The 15,776-nt window shown below is 39.1% G+C and overlaps 1 long non-coding RNA gene across 2 annotated transcripts in view; it reads left to right on the forward strand.

Moving 5' to 3' along the window:
- Positions 1-15,776, forward strand: part of LOC137628288 (uncharacterized) — a 361,246-nt gene that overhangs the window by 188,735 nt on the left and 156,735 nt on the right. The window contains exon 3 of one of the 2 annotated variants that reach the window (XR_011041327.1): positions 11,004-11,952. The exons of the other annotated variant lie outside the window; for it this stretch is intronic. This is a non-coding gene — a long non-coding RNA (uncharacterized lncRNA). Of the gene's footprint in view, positions 1-11,003; positions 11,953-15,776 lie in introns of those variants that run through there. 2 annotated transcript variants of the gene reach the window in all.

Below are 15,776 nucleotides of genomic sequence, written 5' to 3' on the forward strand. Positions count from 1 at the left end.
AAAAAGTTTGGGTCACATGAAGGGACCAGATTGACTCTAGTGGCCCACTTTTTTGGCCCTCAAGAGAGTGGTTAACAGAGGTTCTGGAATGGATGGTAAACACTCCAAGAAGCTTTTTATTAAGAGTAGTTCTACTCAAACAACTCCACTTGGAAAGATACCATCAACAATCTCCAAGCTCTTCATCTAACTGTCTTCAGATTATAGGAAAACTCACAAAAGCTGGAGGTTTTCAAAGGAAGCAGCTAGGGCTATTGCTAGAGTAAGAAGGACGTGTACTGTCTAGGTTTACCAGTCCAAGTGGGAAGTTTTTAGAGAGTGGTGCAGAGTCAACTCTGTTTCCTCATCCAGTACCTCTATAACTCAGATTGCTGACTTCCTCTTATATCTTCGAAGGAAACTTAATTTTTTCATCCTCTACCATCAAGGGATACAAGAGTATGTTAGCAACCGTATTCAGGCCAACACTTGGACCTTTCTAATGTTGAAGACCTACAGGAACTTCTCAAATCGTTTGAAACATCAAAGCAATAGTTCCAGGATTCACCAGCTTGGAATCTGGATTTAGTCCTGAAGTTCATTAAGAGTGACAGGTATGAGTCCTTGCATTCAGCTTCATTTAGGGACCTCACGATGAAGACTCTAATTTTGGTCAGTCTGGCGACAGCTAAAAGAGTACATGGGATCCATGCTTACAGTTAAAAGGTTGGTTTTCTCGAGACACAAAGCTATCGGCTCATTGCAGTTAGGCTTTCTTGCCAAGAATAAACGCTCTTCTCAACCTTGGCCCTTGGCTTTTGAGTTTCTGAACCTTTCGGATGTGGTTGGCGAGGAGTTGGAGAAGGGTCCTGTGTCCAGTAAGAGCCCTGAAGTTCTTCCTGGACTGAATGGAAAAGTTGCGAGGCAAGACAGAAGCTTTTTGATGCTCGGTCTAGAAGCCCTCGTTACAGAGGTCGAAGAATGCACTTTCATTCTTCATCAGACTCTTAATAAGAGAAACTCATGCACATTGCAGTAAGGCAGACCGCAAGAGTTTTCAAGTCAGACGCATGAGGTTAGAACTGTAGCAACTTTGGTGGCCTTCAGGCAGAATAAATCGTTGCAGAGTATTATGGACACAACCTTTTGGAGGAGTAAATCTATGTTCGCTTCACATTATTTTAAACGTGTCCAGACTCTTTATGAGGACTGCTTCACTCTGGGACCATTCGTAGCAACGAGTGCAGTAGTGGGGGAAGGATCCACCACTACATTCCCATAATCCTAATACCCTTTTCTTCTCTTGGAACTTTTGTATTTTTATGGTTGTTCGTGGAGATTGCGACAGTCTTCCACAATCATTGACTTTAGTCAGGTGGTCATTTTGTTCCTTGAGAGCACCCCGGAACAAGGGTATTGGAGGAGGTCCTGTCGCATATAGGTTTTTAGACCGGTTTGACAGCTCCTAGAGGTCTTCAGCCCCCTGGGTGGATCGCTGGATCTCATAAGGAAAGCGGATATAATGAAGGAATTCATCGAAGTCAGCTTCCTTATCAGGTACGAACCCTTAAGCTGGTTTATTAACTCTTAAGTAAAATCCCAATAATGTTGGCTGTCTATAACCCGCCACCAAAGGTGTTAATCAGCTATATATATAACTACCGGGTAAGTCTTATGTTTAAAAATGTTATTTTCATTATAAAATAAATTTTTGAACATACTTACCCAGTAGTTATATACTGTATAATTAAATTCCCACCCTCCTCCCCTCTAGAGACTAGAGGCATGGAAGATCTGAGGAATCATGGAATGGTTCCGGATACCTCGCTAGGGGCGTGCAGGTGGTACACCTGGCTACCCAATCTGCGATTGCCACGAGTTTTGAAATTTCTGCCGGACGTCAGGGACGTATAGCTATATATACTGTATAACTACCGGGTATGTTAAAAAATTTATCTTATAATGAAAATAACATTTTTTAGTGATGCAAGGAGTGTCCAAGCGAAAAGTTTTTAATTCTAGTAACCCTCTAGTTTTAAAGATTTTAGAATGGCTTTTTATTATTGGACGGAGAGGTATAATGGTTCGATTTTGTTGGGTTCCAGCACATGTAGGTGTGTCTGGGAATGAGAAGGCAGATTCACTGGCAAAGAATGCTGCATCCGAGTTGCTGCCAAGAAGGTATCCCATTCCGTGTAATGATTTCGTACCCTACATCAAGAAATTGGTTTGCAATAAATGGCAACAGGACTGGGATAGTCTAGATGACAATAAAATGAGAGAAGTAACAAATGTCATATCACCTTGGAGGTATAACATGATGCCCCGAAAATGGGAGACGTCTCTTTGTCGTCTCCGTATTGGTCACACTCGGTTGACACACGAGTTTCTGCTGAAGGGCCAACATTAACCGTATTGTGACAACTGTTTAGTATCTCTAACAGTGAGGCATTTGTTGCTCCTTACAGGACAATAAGCAGTTGGTCAAGAGCAGAGATTTCAGTCTCAGCCTGGGATAAATGTAAAGGAATGACTGTCCCTTTCTTCATCTTCTCCTCCTGTGGGCCACAGTTTCAAGAACCCTGCAAACTGGTTTTTATCGACTGCAAGCAATCCCCTTCTTTTGCTAAGTTGCCTGATTATTTCTATCGTTCCCATGTATACACTTTGTCACGTCCCCGTTCTCCTAGTGAGGGGTTATTGGTTTCATGAGTTTCAGTGTGTCTAAGTTAAACCATATAATACTCGAAACTTTTAATTATATAGTGGTTTCCTGCTCACTGACCATTACTGCTCAGGCCATTGACCTCTGGTATTATCAAACAAATAGGTTCACGATGTGTTAGGATTTACATCCCATGATTTCTCTACTCGGATGTGTCAATTCCAGGTAAGTGTTCAGCCAGTTGAATGGACTTCCTCCCATCTTTCGGTGTCTCTATGTAAAGAACGAGGGTTTGTATTCGTGATAGATAACAAATTTGGAAGTAATTTGTATTTTTCCTAACTATACAAACCTGAAGTTCTTTATACATACTTATCCCGCAATCACCTTCCCCACATAAGTCCTGCCTGCAATCAAAAGTGGTTGAGTGTACAGGCTGAGCGGGAGTCTCTCCTACTGGTCGGGAGGTTAACTGTCACCTTTTTATTATAGTTGTGAACACCAGCTCACTCTAAATTTACTCCTAGTAGAGAACTTCAGGTTTGTATAGTTAGGAAGAATATGAATTACATCGAACTTTGTCATTTTTGGGCATGAAGATTATTAAAATAAATTACAGTAACACAAGCAAACTCAAATATCGTGCAAGCCCTATATTACACCCATAAATAAGGATTTATCATGTACTGTATCTCGTGTATCATACGAGTTCCTTTTTAGAGACCAAATTATAGTAAACTAACCTCTTTTTCTTCACTTCTTCATCCTAACTTCTAGTTCAATAACTTAAAAAAGCAAAAGAGAATGAATGATAAAAGTATCATATTGAGGCATACAGCTATAAACAGCCAAACGAAAATTAGTCGTTTTGGTTGCATTTCAATTTTCATATGATAGTACCGTAGTTGCTATGAACCACGTTAAATAGAATATGACTGATATATTATTACATTATACATACTTTGGTTTATGAAAATGGAAACCAAATTGCAGAAAAACTACCAGAAGAATTATAGTTCCGTCTCTTTTAGCAAGAGGAAAATTTGCAGTTTGCCTTAATCAGCTAATTTGTAAATAGCAGATGATACAGGTTAATCTTGAAGAATGTAAACAATGGAAAAGATGTATATTCACTGTTTTTATTTCATAATACTGTACAATACTATGTTAATATCAATCATTATTATTGGATGCAGTCAAGTGAAACATCAGTGTTATTAAAATCCTGTTTATTTTAAATACAACTGTACTTTTTGGCCATAGTAAATGGACATATAGTTTGGTTAATGGCGTAGCCTGGCCGAGTATTTCATAAGTTAATGAGTATTCCAGTTTGAATTCTTCATTTACATCTGAGGAAGGATATCTATAGTACAGTAAAAGTAAGTTTTAGCTTAAAAATGTTTTGAGAGTGTATAATGGATATATAAGTGTTAGGAGGGTTTACAAAGGCTTAAATTTATGAAAATAAAAAATATGAAAATTTTTTAGAATGAAAAAAATACTGTACATTTCTGTATCTACTAAACAATTTCTCAGCTATTGCTGGGGTGTTTGGAACAGAAGACCCTTAATAGCCGAGGGATTACTGTAGACCTGTGCTCTGCAGCTCTAGACGTCAGGCGTTTTGTCAGATTTTTCTGGCCCAAGGATCTGCTCTGGAGCCTTCAAAACATCACCTGTTGAAAGTTTAAATTTTGACACTGATGAGCTTCGCTTATATTTACTTTATGAGGAGTTAGATACAAATTGTGATATGTGAATTTTGGAGGTTCAACAGCCAATCCAGCTGTAAATGTTTTAAAACAAATTACTGTAATCTAGACCAATTTAAGAATAACAGGAACCCGGTACATTTTTCTGTGTGGCTCAGTGCAGCAGTTGATAATGCGTCAGTCAAAATTCAAAAAATAAAGGAGATTTACTACCCTTAGGGTGCATCCACACGGTCGAAGTGTCTGTCAGACAAATGCTGTTACCATACAGTATCATAAAGCAAACGAGAATAACGTCATAAGCAGTGAAATGAGAAATTTAATATGGTAACAAACAGTGGTAGCAGATACAGTTATCTACCATGGTTTCTACTCCATTCACTAGGCAAAAACTGGCAAACAATGTTCAAAGCTGATGTCTGCTGACGACACAAGTAGTATTCATTTTACACAAAAAAAAAATTGTATTATGCAGCATGATTAATCCTTCCCCTTCTGAGTGCAAAGAAATGGTGCATGGAGGGACTGGTTACAAAGACGAAATGAAAAGAAGCCATTCAACCATTTTAAAGGAACCTCAAATTCATTATGAATCTGACAGTAGAAACTATACAAATGGGCCAAAACATTTTCTACATTGTACTGGAGAAGGTACAGTAAAACCTTCTATCACTGAGCAGGACACATGTATGAGAAGCAGCATTTCTCCAGAAGTACATCTGGAGGCATCATAGCATTACATATGCCTGACATGGAATAACTCTTCAGTAAAATGATGTAATTGTTATTAACGTATTATGTATAGCCTTCATTATTCCAAGAAATAGCTAATGTTGGATACTGGTCATACTTCGTATTCTGTGCTATTATCTAAATTTAAATTGTACCAGGGCTAAAGATAAAATGTTCATTTTTCTTTCTTTCTCATGTTCTCATAGAGATGATTATAGTATGTACTTTCCTCATGATCAAACACTTCTTCAGGCATATGTGAGACCTGGATGGCTATAATTGAAACAGATTTTATCACATATCATTGGTGTAAATGTCTAATGTATCGACGACCTACATCTTTATTTCTTCAGTTTGCATACTTCTCCCTTCTGTATTGAACCTGAATGGATTCTATTTTCTTTGACTTTAAACTAATAACAGACGATCCACTTCTCTTAAGTTCTGATGTTATTCATTGCCGCTATACGTTTATTTATCTTTGTAAACATCAGTGCTGACGTTTCATGAGGATGGGTTTTGCTATTTACAGTTCGATTAGCAACTTAACCTCTCTTCTATACCAATGGCAGCTTTTCACCATAACTGAATTAAAGCTAGCCATTTTTATAGGGTGGGTTAAACCTAATCAACTAACAGCTAAAGTTCATCCAAAAACAAGTATTAACTCCGTCCATCGTTTCCTTCTGGAGTGTCCGAAGCTCAGACTTTTGAACATAGGTACTGCCTGACATAGCCCTGGGCGCGTGATATTGACGTCATCAGTGCTTCCTTCTACTTCCAATTATTAACTGGTAACAATTGGTGTTTAACAGACACTGTTCGACTGAGTGGATGCATCCCAAGATAACTCCTTAGTTTACTCCAGAACCACTAGTGTGCAGCAAACAAGAAGTAAATATCCAACCAGAAAGAGAAGATGCAATTTTTTAAACAATAAAAAATACTCAGATTCTGTGAAATTGTAGTGATAGTTCTAAAATATCTAATGGAGTTGATTGTGTAGTTTTCAATCATGATAGCTCCTTTGTGGTAAACTATCAAACAATGATCTACTTTCTCAGCAAAGGTGACTACCATAGCCAGATCACATGGCAAAGCTCCTGATGTGGCAGTACTCTGACTTCAATTAAACAATAAAACTAAAGACATTCAATTGTTCAGGAAATTCAGAAATTGTTATGTAGGCTCGCCTCAAAATTTAAATTAGTCCATTTCTGTTCATGAAGGTGTCCCAGGTAATGATTTTAGTGACCAAGAAGCAAGACCTATAGACTTATTTCACCATATCCTGTATACTGATAAGAAAACAGTTATTTGAACATGCATTACGGATAAATGGCAAGCACATTGTTCTTCTCCACTGTTGACCTTGGACAAACTATTGATCTTGTCACCCAATTTAGAATGGTGTTTTAGTTTATTTTTGTTTGCCTCTCATTTCATTGTTTTCCACAATTCTGTCATCTATTGCATGACCTGCTGATACTGAAGGTGGCCTATATGGCAACCGAGTTCATTGGTTTTTGGACTTGTGTACGTGTGCAATGGTATTGGGGAAGCTTCAGATGACCTTGTGATGTATATGACTAGAATGGACTCTGGACCTTTTGCATATTGCCAGAATACACCAGGAAGTTTAGTGTTTGGGTCAGTCAGAGGTGAAGGAAATTGGTGGAGTTATGTGCAGACATTTACATTGACTCTTTTAAATGTTTGCCGTATGAATGCAGTGTGCAGCAGTTCTGCTTTGTTTAACAGCTCTACTGTATATTAGAAGGAAGATACCTGCATGGATCTTTGTGATTTGAACTGAGTGATGTCTTATGATATATAGTTTCTATGTATTTTCTGTACAGTAAAATTTGTGTAATAAAAATTTTTACATCGTATAAAACATTCTTGTGATGCTATGATGAATATTTATATGATTTGGTGTATGGTTTTCTTGTGATGCTATGATGAATATTTATATGATTTGGTGAATGGTTTTAGTGTCTATTTGTAATTATGAATTAGATTTAGAATAAGTTAATCAAAACTGAGGGTTATTGAATTTAGTATTAAAGTTTTAATTGATTGAGAATTGGTTACATTAATTAGCTTCATTGACTACGGTAAATATTCAGTGGTTTTTTATTGATGTAAGTGTTGAGATTAATATTTAAGGTAAAACAATTGAGTTTAAGTGATTGTATGTATAGTATGTGTAGATAGTTGAATAAAGAACAAAATAAGCAAAAGTTTATTAAATTCTGGTCCATAGTTCCCCAATACCTCACAACTGGAAGACTAAAGTTATACTGTCACGACAGAGGATCACACCTGCTTGACACTCATTTCTCTTTGAGGGGGACTTGTACTAGTCTACATGCAGTGCTTTTCTCCACACTGTCAAAAATATGCTAGTGCATTGCAGGGTGATTTTTTCCTGTGTCAAACAAGTGCTAGTGCATTGCAGGGAGATTTTTCTCACTGTCAATCATGTGTTAGTGCATTGCAGGGTGATTTTTTTCCTCAGTCAAACATGTGCTAGTGCATTGCAGGGTGATTATTTCCTCACTGACAAACATGTAATAGTGCATTGTAGGAAACTCAATACTGTATTGACGAGGACTTTTCAACAAGAATACAGAAGACATAACTAGGTCCCATGTCAATCCTGGTGATGTTATGGGCTATCTACATGACATTGCCTTTTATAATGAAATTGATTTGTTTTAATTTTATTTATTTTGAAATTTTTTAGTTGATTACATGCATATTTATTTGCAGTCTTATTTTAAACATTTTATTTCTCATTCAAATTTTATTTTTTAATTAAGGGATTTTGACGAAGGAAAAATCTATTTCTGGGCGAGGAACCTGTGTCGCCCAGTGAAATGCTCCTTAAAGCACCCAAGCCTACCTCCCTATGTAGGGAGAGGCGAAAGGCGTAAAAGGGTAGAGGACACTAAGGGGGAGGAGACTGGCTCGAAATCAAGTGACCACTGTGATTGGAGAGGGGGGGTACTACCCTCCGAAACACAAAGGAAGACCTGATGCGAAGCACGCAAACAAAAGAAATATATAATGGCAGATGTGGAAAACAATAAAATATAATGAAATTCAATTAAATAGGCTAAATCTGCATATTGAGTAAAATGGGGGAAAAAAGGAACACGGCGTTAAAGGAATAATAGCAAAACCTTCCAAAATCGGGTAGTTGCCGACTTGGAGAGGAAACTATAGCATTTTAAACAAAAACTAGTCCTTCAAAATCGGGTAAAATACCGATCTCGACAGGAAGGACTAAAATTAGTCAAAACGTGTTCCTATTCCCCGTAAAAAAACTCAAAAAACCATGAATTCTTGCATGAAAGGCTCCCGACCGAAGCCGCTAACTAACACTGCCCAAATAGCCTAAATAAAAGATAAAATCATGCTAAAACATTGAATTAGATGTCCATAACACAAAAATAAGACTACAATTAGTATAAGGAACTAATAGAAAGTCTTACAAAACAGAGATCCCGAGGAAGTGACACCAAAAGGCCGCATACACACCCGTAAGGGAACGTCAACAAAGCGGCTGAGAGAAAAACCAACAAGATTATTAAATGAACGTGTGTCGCTACCTAGAAATCCCAAACAGACAAATATAATACTCAACTTGGCTGTAGGGATCTCCAAAATGCCTGATTACATCTTCAAAAACACAAAATAACACAGAGCTACAAAAAACACGTCCGAACGTTCACGGGTGCTAACAAGGAATGATGGGAGAAGGATTGGTGGTGGTGGTGGTGGGGGGGGGGGGGGGGGGGGGGTAGCTGTAGTGAACGACACCTCGTAATAACGGGGGATTTTGTGGAGGGAGAAGTCTAACTGGAAAGGGACCTCTGGTAGTGGTATCACTCGCCCCAGTTTTAATACCGACACCCTTTAGGGGTGAGCGAGCTGGGTATATTCCTGGCATTCCATGCAACTTTTTTCTCTGGTATATTTAACAGTATTTATACCTTTGAAATGGTGCTTTAAGGAGAATTTCACGGAGCGACACATGTTGAGCCCAGAAAAAGAAATTTAACTAGTTCGTTTTATTCATAATTTCATTTCACTACAGCACTGAATACTTTCTTGGCTTCCAGTGCTTGGCTTTGAGCTTAAATTCCATATTCCATTTCATATAAAAACTATGGTAAATTGAATATCATCCTCAAAATATATATCTTATCATTATTGTCTTTTAAAGGAATACTGTATTGCAAAGAAATACTGTAATAGTATTCACAGAAACTAAAGACAGTGCAAAACCATACTGTTACAACTGCAGAACACTATTTCAATAACAGAAAAGTAATGTATGGCACAAAAGTAAATCTAAGAAACTTTACCTATCATATGACTTGAGTGTTAGATTTATATGTATTTAGTAAATACGCAGAAAAGTTTGAGAAAATACACTTTTAAGGAAACTGATATAGGATAATTAAGAGAAATGAGCATATTACTTTGCAGTGCAACTATACAGTAGTTGAACATGGCAAACAGGTTTAAGATATTTTGTTACAACAAAATTAGGTTAAAAATTATTGTACAATATAGAAGACCAAAAGCACATAAGGATGCATTGATAACTATGGGGACATCCAGAGATATAGTGAGAACTTGTGTGGATGAAACTTTTTTTTTTTTTACATCAGAAGCCAAAGATGGTTATTATTCATGTCCATCAAAGTATTAAAATAGTTCTTGAAATGGTTTTGATAGTGTCAGATTAAATTCATGAAGAAGGAAAAATGTTTCCACTATTTCACTGGATGCCTAGTTTTTAATAAGATTTGAGCAATAAATTTTGAACATTTAGTTAAACTATTAACCATGATTTTTTTAAGGATACCAACTATAAATCTGTGTAATTCGCATTTCGCAATAACAGGGTTGCTTCACTATGCTAACAACAGCTTTGTTTTAAAACAATTTTATATTCTTCTGGGCCTACATTTGAAAGTCAAGTGCTAAATGCATATAAATAGATAAGTGCATTTATATAAATCCTTGCTTAATGCTCCACTTCAAAACAAGATATATTAGTATTACCATTATAAAACACCTAAACTTGAAGCTTGAAGAAAAAAAAACTAAGAAAAATAGACTGCTTTCATTAATCAATGATTAAAAGGGGAACACTATCTTTGAGACAGATACATTACTACAAATATGATTTATCATCAATGAGTTTTGACTGTTTAATAGTGAACTCGCCATAATAGAACTAATTACCAATCATGAAAATGAATAATCTCAAAGGAGCCGGTTTTCATTCATAAGATCATTTTTATATTTCAAAATTATTTTTGGTAAAAACAATTTTACTGCTGTTTAACAATGATTATGAATATTCAAATTTTAATAATAATTATTGCAGCTGTTCTTAACCTGAGGGTTATTTCATAGTTGATGAAAATCAAACATTTTTTTTTCTGAAAATCTAAAATCATGGACAAAAAAAAAAATTCAACTTTGCATTGAGAAATACAGTACTTCATAAACCCAAACTAAAACCTTGCAACACACAAATATACAAGTTTTGTGTAATATCTATAACAAAACTAGCACCACCTTGTACAGGAAAGTAGGAAATATATGGTACTGGTACAATTCTGTAGCTTTAATCAAAGTAACCAAGAGCATGTAGTGCTAAACTAAATGTTCTACATATTGTTACTGTCTAGAAATGAATTGCACCATAATATATGCAGTCTGAGGTAAAGGCAATAGGGTTATCATAAAAATCTAAATTAAACTAAATACAGTTGGTTTAAAACTAATGTAGAATTAGATACTGTAGATAAAAAATAAACTTTACAGTCAAGTACACGTTATATATGTTATATTGTACAGTATGCCTTTTTATCCATGGGCATTAGGTTCCCAGCACCCCCAAGGATGGAGAATTATAGAAGGATAATAGGTGACCCTATGAGTTGACAAAATTTCATGGCCCAAGATATGGTAATAATAAAGGTAAGCAAATGATACAGTACAGTCCTGTAATGATAATATTTTACACTATAATATTATATCTAAAATGCTAATACTTTGATATTTATTATCATAAATTTACAAGCTTTTATTTTGTTGAAGTAGCCTACCTTAGGTATAGGGTAACATAAACTGAGAATATGGAATATCCCCTATTTAAAAAAAAAAAAAAAAAAAAAAAAATGCAAATTTGGAAGTAATTTGTATTTTTCCTAATGATACAAACCTGGAGCTATTTATAGGGTATATTACATTCGGCGAAGCTGAAAGACGAGCCATGAGATTTTAGCGAGGGGTAAGCACCCCAACTGCTAGTTAGCGGGAAGGATGGGAGCGGGTAGCCAGCTACCCGCTCATTCACATACCTGGGCTGAGCACCCACTTTGCTTTTAGGCAGAACTTTCTTGCGGGACAGAGCTGGCGGGTCAATTTGTATAAATAGCTCCAGGTTTGTATCATTAGGACTTCTAAATTAGTCATTTGTTCTATCAATAAATACAAACCCTTGGCTATTCATAGGGATGACTTAGCTCTTAGGAGGGAGGAAGTCCATGCCAACTGGATCTTGGCATTTGACCCGTGGTTCTCTCCCCTACGATATAGATTGTAGGCAGTAGGAACCCTGCACCTTGCTAAAATTGCCGTGCAGAGGCCTGCGCAACCTGTGTGTTTGTGATACTAGCAATGTGGCTGGTCTAGTAATAGGATCTTGATTCATAGGGATCTGAGAGTACTGAGACTTTACCCAATAGCCCCATCACAAGAGATATTGGGGGCACAGTAAGTATTATTATTTTTATATTTAGGTTACATAAGGGAAGTGGACCTTACCCGTAGAGAGGTGAGGTAAGCTGTGCTGAGTACTGTGGAACTGATTCCACAGAGGCCCAGAGGGGGAAAAGGTGAAGGAAAGAAAGAAGCCAATAATTCTGCTCATTCACCCTAGACTAACCCGGGTAACCTCAGCTCTCAACCCTCTGCTACTTGTCCATCAAGGAGCTTGAGGTGTTTAGACCACTTGTGCAGCCACCACAGGACCAATGGAAAACGTATCCGTGTTCCTGTGGGGTACGTCTTGCAGGTAGTGAGCGGTAAAGGTCATGTGATGCTTCCACACGCCCGTTTGGAGTACCTACGCCACAGAGTAGTTCTTTTTTTAACACCAGGGACGTACCAGTTGGTCTCGGTCTTTGGTTACAGAATGAAGACTCTCGATCTTAAAGGATCAGAATTTAGGATCCTCTACCCCCCGGATTTTTGGGTCTTGGCAATAAACTCGGGGATGAAGCTGAGAATTACCTCTCTCCATCCCCTTGAATGGGAAATGTCGTCTGATAGACCATGCAGTTCATTGACTCTTTTGACTGAGGCGTAAGCGATTAGGAACACAGTCTTCAGAGTAAGGTGGCGATCTGTTGCCTGGCGTAATGGTTCGTAGGGAGCTACCTTCAGAGACTGAAGGACTCGAACCATGTTTCAAGGAGGTGGTTTAACCTTCAACTGGAGACTAATCATCTCATAACTTCGTATGAGAAGAGAAAGTTCCAACAAGGAGGAAATATCATCTCCCTTCAGATTAAAGGTGAGACTCATGGCTGAGTAGTAGCCTTTGACTTCCGAAACCGAGAGCACCATTTCTTCCCGAAGGTGTACAAGGAAATCCGCTATTGTAGGAATAGAGGCATCAAGGGGAGTGATACCCCTTCCATGACACCAACCACAGAAAACAGACCACTTAGCCTGGTAGACTAACGCTGAAGAGCGTCTGAGGAGTCCAGACATCCTTTCCGCAACTCATTGTTAAAAGCCTCTCTAAGTGAGGAGATCCCGCACAGTCTTCAGGTGTAAAGTCGAAGAGAAGCTACGGCTTTGTGAAAGCTGTTGGTATGTGGTTATTAGAGTAGATTGTATCGTGGAAAAAGTTCACTTAGAAATTCTGTCAGGAGCTGCGGAAGGTCCAATAACCACTCTGCGTGATGCCATAGCGGAGCTATCAGAGTTATTGATAAATTCTCGCTTATTCCGACTTTGTTGAGGACCTTTCTCATCAGAATGAAAGGGGGTAAAGAGTAAACATCGATGTTGTCCCACCATTGTTGGAATGCACCATGTCATAGAGCCTGGGGATCCGGGACTAGGGAGGAGTAGAGCAGGAACCTGAATTTCAGGGCTGTCACGAACAGGTCCACAGTCAGGGAGCCCAACAAGGTCAGGACTTTTTTGGCTACTAGATAATTCAAAAACATCTTGAAGTTGATGTCAAGACGTACAACTGGTTGCATGCCTCTGCTGTGAAGGGGGGGGGGAGGATCTTGTCCTCCAACTACCACCAATCCAGTAGGTGTTGGACGAGTAAGTGTGATACAGATTGGTAAACCAAGGTAGCCAGTACTGCTCATGTTATTACACCGAGTCTCCAGAGGTTTTGGTTTATGAAAGCCCTGAGGCAAAATGTACAGTGAGTCTGCAGGCTCAGGGTCACAAGAGCCCAAAGGCTCAGCGTGACGAGAACCCGAAGGCTCTGTGTCACGATAACCCGAAGGTTCCGCGTAACGTGGACCCAGAGACCCAGGTTCACGAGAGCCCAAAGGCCCATTGTAATGGTCACGAGAGCCCGAAGGCTCAGCGTAACAGTCAGAAGAATCGAGGAAACCATGAGACGAGACCCTAAAGGTTCAAATAGGCGCGTCCTTACCAGGGGGTGGGGGAGAAAGCCTAAGGTGACAAGGGGTCAGAAACTCCCCCACCTGTCGAACCCCCAAAAGGGTATGTCTAGCAGGTTCCTCCAGAGAGGGAGTCTGCTCTATCACAAAAAGTTGATCTCAAGCTTTCTTTTGCGAAGGAGAGGAATGTTCTCCTGAAGGAGGACATTGCCTAGGACTATACTTTCCCCAAACCTAGTTTAGGCGTAATTCGCATGCTGGTCACGAATTAATCTCTCGTGGATGAGAGAGATGTCCACCCGAAGGAGGAACTTGCCTTGGACTTTGCTTTCCCTCAGCCCCAGGGGGAGAAACGTGGTCTTTGGTGACGAGATAGCAACTGCTGATCTTCATCGAGCTCTCAGTATTTCTCCCTGAAAAGGTTGCTAACAGCTGATGAAAGGAAGCTCTCCCTAAGAAGGGAGAGCAGCACATCACCCAGGGAGGTTAACTCTCCCTCGGAGGAGAAAATTTTCCAACCCCTGGAGGCGGACCTCCTGGTAACATTCTCTGCTTCCCATCAACAAGCCTTGTCCAAGTAGAAGGTCATCATCAAGCACTACCTGAGAAACATAGCCAAGGCTAGTTCCTTGGTTCACCCCCTAGGGATCCCCCAACTGGAACACCCAAAGGAACCCAGTATGTCACAGCCCTCGTTCCTACGCTTGAGCATGAGGAATGGAGTAGCAGAAAAGTGAAATAGAGACTGTACCACTTATGGCAGAGATCTCGTCCTCGTAAGGAAAAGGTCATAACCAGCAAGCTGATCAGGAGCTCCCACAGGTAGGGAGCTCCCTTCAGGGCAGGACTGACGGGACAGGTACAGCAGATTCCAGAGGAACTAACATCTTTGCTCTTCTATGTCGACGGATTTAGCCGAATGAAGAATGGCATCGCTATTTGAGGAAATATAAAAATTATGAAAAAAACTCTTGGGAGGATTGCCTAACCTGCGGACAGGAACGGTGTCCCCCGAGAGAACAGAAACATAAGGACTGTGCAGTCCCTTCGCTGGCCGTCATCATCGTGAGGAGAACGGCGACATAAAAACTGTAAAAAAGGATTCAAAATCATTAATCCGCTGACAAAACAAGACTACTCGGGAGAAAACTCAACCCTCCAGCAGAAGGGGGTTCCCTAAGGGGGAGCAGACAAGCTAAAAGACTGTGCACTCCCTCCGCCGGCTAAGACAGGTCATTGGCCGATCCCCGCAAGAATACCAAGTTATCATTTCAATTTAATTAGTGAAAAAATAATTGTGGAATGAAATCTAACCCACGAACGGGAAAGGTATTCCCCCGCAGAGGATCTGTCGACCATCCACGTAAGGAGGGAGATAGGGAAAGTATGGGAGAAGGAGTTTCAACACAATGACCCCCCTGCCATGGAAGCCAAGTCCGCACCACGCTGTCACAGAAACAGCAACTGTAATAAAAACTTAAATATATATAAAAATATTACAAGTGTGTTTTCATATATATATAAAACAAAACCAAGTTTAAGAATAAGAAAAACATAATCAACTGTAAAACATTCAAATGGGAAGTCTTAACGGCGGGAGAGACTGGCAACGTCCGTCCTTTACCGAGCCAGAAAGCAAAGTGGGTGTTCAGCCCAGGTGTGTGATTGAGCGGGTAGCCAGCTAGCTCCCACCCCTCCCTCTAACTAGCGGTTGGGTTGGTTATCCCTCGCTAAAATCTCATAGCTTGTCTTACAGCTTCACCAAAAGTAATATCCCTATAAATGGCGAAGGGTTTGTATTTAGTCATGGAACAATATTTTATTTGGTTGAAAGAATATTAATGAAATCATTCCCAGTCTGGACCACAACTAGGCTGAGAAAAAGGCAATACTGTATCTTTATCTTTAGGATTGGTGAATATTGTGTAGATTCACTTTTTTACTAGTTATGAAAATAATTTTTAGGTAAAAGTTATTTAATTAATTGTTATTTTT

This window comes from Palaemon carinicauda, chromosome 2 (assembly GCF_036898095.1).
Source record: "Palaemon carinicauda isolate YSFRI2023 chromosome 2, ASM3689809v2, whole genome shotgun sequence".
NCBI classification, from domain to species: Eukaryota; Metazoa; Arthropoda; class Malacostraca; order Decapoda; family Palaemonidae; genus Palaemon; species Palaemon carinicauda.